Below are 6,052 nucleotides of genomic sequence, written 5' to 3'. Positions count from 1 at the left end.
CGGAAATAAATGTTTTCGGTGCTTTAAAAATATACCCCTATATTTGCCTATATATGTATATGTATATATGCATCTGGTGTGCCTACCAACTTTGTATAAATAAAATCATCTGATGTAAATGATGGCTTTGATTGTTAAAAATATTGCTTCTTTAATTGCCACTTATGTTCACATATCAAGCTTATTTTGACTTCCTAATATCACTCATTGTGGTTTTAGTGATCTTCAGTGGATATAACTAGCAATTCAAGTGTTTGCATACAAACTACTCATTGTCTGAGCATTTTCAATTGAAGTAGTTTGCTTCCGCCAGTTAGTTCGATCTTCTTTGAATTACATAAATATATTGAATAAATCTGAAATCCAACTAAACTAAAACAATTACACCTTTAATACAAAGTTATTTATTCAGTTGGCTTCAAAATTAAAGTGGCTGAGAACTGCGTTATCTCCAGTCTCAATGAATGAAAACGTTTGCTCAATATATTAGATGACTCGGCTAAAATATTTCTTATAAGCGTCTATTAGCTTTTAGTCATCATATATTTATACCATAAACAGCCTATCAAATTTGACCCGAACTGGCAAAAAACCAACATTTTCGTGTTTTAATAAAAGTCTGAATAGAATTTACCATACACCTGTCAAAGGCAGTGGCTGGTATGCCTTTAACGAAAGGCTTTTAATGGCTACAATTGACTCATAGCACCGAAGTGGAATTTTCAGTTTCGAAAGCAGAAAAAAGTTACAGGAAGCCAAATCTGGTACACATCGTAGTTCAGCGATGACTCTCGTTTCATATTTGGTCAAAAAGTCAGCCATTACCCTAACATTACCGGCCACAAATGTGGTCGTTTATGATGAATTGTTTCATGCAGATGCCTCAAAAACCATGTAGATGGAATACTATTGATCATTTAACACTGTGTAAAAAATCCATGGTGTCACAACACGGTAATCAAAGAAAACGATGAACATCACCTTGATTTTTCACGTGTATTTTCGGTTTCGACTAATTCTGAAGAGCCATTTGATAGATTATTGGACAGTTTTGATGTCATATTCATGAACCCACTTGATGAATGTCTTCCGCTGAATGGCAGTGAGAGCATATCATCAGGAGATGGTGAACACGAAGAATTGATAAGGAGCATGCATCAGTTTCTTTGTAAATTATGGTCGGACGAAAACCTGTCTGACGATTGGAATTTAAGTGTGCTCTGCCCAATCCACAAAAAGCGAAAACCCAAAATCTGTGCCAACTATCGTGGGATAAGTCTCTTCAACATAGCACATAACGTTCTATCGAGCGTATTGTGTGAAAAATTAATTAAACTAACTGATTGGACTTTATCAGTGTGGCTTTAGGACTGGAAAAACAACAATTGACCAGATATTCACCATGCGCCAAATCTTGGAAAAGACCCGTGAAAAGAAAATCGACACACATCACCTCTTCGTCGATGTCAAAGCTGCTTTTGATAGCAGGAAAAGGAACTGCCTTTAAAGCGCTTTGCTATCCCCTCAAAGTTAATACGGCTGAGTAAACTGAGCAATACCAAAAGCTCTCACGATACTCTCTCGATACCACACAAGTTTTCAGACAAGGCGATTCCCTCTTGTGTGACTTTTCAAACTCGAGCTGCAGAACTTTATTGAGCAGGTACAATTTTTTATAAGAGTGTACAACTTCTGGCGTATGCTGATGATATTGATATCATCGGCCTCAACACCCGCGCCATTAGTTCTGCTTTCTCCAGACTGGATAAGGAAGCAAAAAAAAATGTGTCTGGTGGTGAACGAGGGCATGACGAAATATCGCCTGTCATCAAACAAACAGTCGTCACACTCGCGACTGCGCTCTCACGTCACTGTTGACAATCATAACGTCGAAGTCGTAGATAATTTCGTCTATCTTATAGCCAGTATTAAAAAATGTCAGCCACGAAATCTAATATAGAGTAATCTTGCCAACAGGTGCTACTTCGGACTAAGTAGACAATTGTGAAGTAAAGTCCTCTCTCGACGAACAAAAACCAAACTCTAGAAGTCACTCATTATTCACATCCTGCTATATGGTGCAGAGGCTTGGACGATGACAACATCTGATGAATCGACGTTACGAGTTTTCGATGGCTTCTGGATTATATGAGTTTAATAATCCTAATATTCCTTCATCAATTTTCGCTTTGAGGGAATATATTTACCAACAAATTTAATACATTCTTGGAATTACAGTACAGTTAATATTTGCTTAACCAAAACTTTACTTCTACACCCGGTAACTTGTTGTTCAACATCATTAATACTACGCCATCTTAACCCTAAAATTTAAAAGTTAAGTAATCATCCTCATTTCTCGCTTCTAAACATACTTTACATAATCGCCATGACCGCACCACCAAACCGATCCATCATCGGCGCGCGTCAATGGAAAAACCATTAATTTCCTTGAGTGAATATTCCAAATAGTTGAACTATGTATAAAAATATATTATCTGCAAGTCATCCACCCGGTAAATCACTGTTATTTATTTGAAGAATCAAAATATAAATCTCGTTATAGCTTGTTGTTAATGGTTTTACCAAAACTTTTGCGTGCAGCTAACTGAAATTTGCATAAAAATTTCATCTTGACTAGAGTACTGACTAAGTTGCTATGCCCAACTACACAGAAACACAGCATAAATCCAGTTTGATATCTTAAAATTATTTATTTGTTATTTAAAAATGGATCTGAAGCTGAGCTGCTGCTCTAACCACAATTTCGCGCAGTCAGAGTCAGTGAAATTAATTAAATTCTCAGAATTTACTTTTGATTTTCCAAAAATAAAAGTAAATTAATGGCGACATGTGAAATCTGCTTATGAGAATGAGCTAACAGGGAATTGAAAGCGAACAGCGTTCAGATTACACTCTCTGAAATAAATACGTAGACAAACTGAACGAGATCTCGATTGCTGTTATGGCGTAAACGGCACGCGGTAGATTGTCTTTGATTGCCTCTCTACTTCTTTGCCATTACTAAGGTGTCAATTTGTAAAAGAAGTCGAGCGGAACGCGGCAGAGTTGTTTTTTTGATTAAATACAATCGAAATGTACTCGTAAGCGAATAAAAATAGAAACGACACAAATATTTTTCATTCGCGCAATCGCGTCGTGTGTTGTGTCAATGACTGCGACAATTTTTTAGTAATGTTTTTTATTTTATTTCAGTTCAATTGACGTATGCTTTTGGTTGGATTCTCCTCTTGTGGCAATTGTTACTTACTATTAAGGGTTATTCCCACTTATCGACTTTTTGTCTTTAATTTGTTTTGGTGGAGATTTTGTTCTTATTGCCGGACGTAAACACAAAGTGTGCCCGATTTTGAGAACAGACAAATCACATGACCTAATCGATCAATTGACTGACCATTTCACAGATAGTGTATCCGAATTAAATTATGGCCAATAACTCAGTTTGTCTCATTCCCCTGCCGGCTGGAACAGTTTAGCAAAAAAAGTATGCCTAGGCTTTATGCCTATCGTGCACACCTCACAGTTGTATTTTTCTGGATTCTAGAGAGCCTGGAGTCCAATAGTGTATCTGATTTCTTAGCTATCTCTATAGGTTTCGAGCACTTTTTACATTGACCTTTCCTTATTCAATAATAAGAATCAAAGCTAAGCCGAAATTAGTAATTTTTCTTCTTTCTTAAAATTCTGTCAACTTATGGCCAGCATTCTGTCGCTACGTAAAATAAATCATTTTAGCGTAAAATAGAAAGTATCTTTGGTTTACGACCTCACCCAAAGGTATTTCAATTTAGTAACCTAGTTACCAGATAGAAATAGATTACCCATAGATTCAAATTAAACTGAGATAAATACTTTACAAGGAGATACAAAATCTCTGATGTTTCTCTCCTCTCGTAGAGAGGCTGTACTCTTCAACCGGTGGACATGGTGATTGATAGAAGCTCTCATGACAGCCAAACATCGATTAAGAGAGACAATGTTCTTCTTTTAGATCTGTAGAAGGGCAATTGTGAAGAGTTAGAGCCTCTCAACACAAGTGGTGTTTTGGTTTTGGCTGTATGAAACCGTGGTTACGCTAGAAACGTAACCGAAACAGGCCAATGCCTTTCAAGCGCAGGTTTCTGCCATTAAGATAGCAGCAAATGTATTACTCCGAAGTATAGTTTCTTCATTCTCCAGGCTCCGATAGCCCAACGGTTTAGAGCTTGCTAGACTTGTATATTGGTGCACTGTCACAGTGAAATTTTCGGTCACTGTAAAGCCGATGAGTTTGATAAGGAGTAAAACTTTCGACCAATTTCATCCGATTGGAAGCGAGTGGGTATTCCGATGTCCTTTTGCCTTTGGACCTATGGACGCCCAGTGAGCTCAACGAGCGCTGGTCACCGCGACTGCAAGTTTCTTCTTACCCACAGTTAACCGTAAGAAGTCCTTCGAACTAAAAACACTTAGCAAATTTAATCTTATCTCAATTGTAGGTGTTCTGACTGGACACAATTTAAAAGGTTCACACGCGGTGCGGCTAAGTACTCTTTTTGCCAAAGCATTGTGGAGGAGGCCAGGTGGAATAATTTTGTGGCTTTCTCGTCTATTGCTTGGCTTCTACTAAAATGAGAAATGAGCGAAACTAGCACAGTGGCTGCGATTGATATTAATCGCCTTGATAAATTTGTGGTAAGCTCAGAACCCTTCCTCGATCTTTGAGAATATGCTACACATTTTCGAGTGTTTTTGGGTAACGCAAAATTATAATAAATGTCCAAGTGAGATTCATAGAACCTAACCTAAGTGGCTTTGGATCTCCTAATATCTAAATATGGTAATTTTTTTTTAATTTGGCATTTTAATTTTCCAAAAGAAAAAACATTTCTGATTTTCCTTCATTAAATCTAATTTAAACAAAAATTTTATATTTTCCATAGCTCAGATTTTGATTCTGATTATGACCCTAGTAATCAATAACAATGTAGTACAGTATATATACTATGTTTGTATTTCAAAGAAGACTTTTATAAATTTGACTGAATTTGGTTTAAAAATTTAATCCCTCCGATTAATTTTTAATTTTCGACCTACTTATCCAAGTTGAAATCAATTTCAAGATTAAAATGTATGAAAAATAAAAAACTTTTTATGCGGATGCGATTTTTATTATGTATGCAAGAAATAAACAAAATAATCCAAAAAATTGTTGATAATTCCTTACCCGAAGCGAATGATTAATCCGGTACAGGTTTTTGCACTATTTTTTATTATTTCAGTTTTTATATTGTATGTTGGTGGTCTCGCAGTTGACAGCATGAGAACGACGGTTTGATAGTGAACATTAGGGTGGTACTTAAAAAAATCCAAGAATGATTTTTGCAGAAACACAAGTTCAATTTCTACTTTAGCCGAAGATAACAGACAATTCGATCTCCAAACTCCTTGGGGGTGACAGCTAGTCATTTTTAATAAAATTTGCACAAAAAAATAAAAAAATAAAAAATAAAATTAAGTAAAACAGTAAATAAGATAAAGCATTTTTCATTTTTTTTATGCTATTCAGTTAATTATAATTTTAATTTTTTAACGATAATCTGTGGTTTGACCCTATGCAATACGCCTTAACCAGCTTTACTTGAAGTATAAGAGAAGTTACGGGTAACAGATACATAAGTTTTCTGTCAACATTTGAATACAACCCTAATGTGTTGATATATACACTTATTCAAAAATTACGAAAAAACTTAAAAACTTTGCTTCGGTTTATGAGCCATATATGCTGAAGTGGAAAGACAGCTCTTAAGAAAAAAAGTAGAAAAAATGTCATAAATATTTAGTGTTAATAGCACCACAACTTTTTTTTTTAAATAAAACAAAGGCGAAAGTAGTTTAAGAAGATTATGCAAGATGTGCTTACAAAATTCTGAAAATAAGCTAATGAGCTGGCACGTGGTGAGTTGGCTTCAAATTTTCGGCCAAAGTGGTTACGCTAAAAAGCAAGTCATAAATAAAATAGATTATAAAAATAAACAATTTTAATATAGAA

The sequence above is a fragment of the Bactrocera latifrons genome, unplaced genomic scaffold (assembly GCF_001853355.1).
Source record: "Bactrocera latifrons isolate USDA-ARS-PBARC rearing strain unplaced genomic scaffold, ASM185335v1 scaffold_197, whole genome shotgun sequence".
Classification (NCBI taxonomy): Eukaryota; Metazoa; Arthropoda; class Insecta; order Diptera; family Tephritidae; genus Bactrocera; species Bactrocera latifrons.
Note: the sequence above shows the minus strand (reverse complement) of the source record.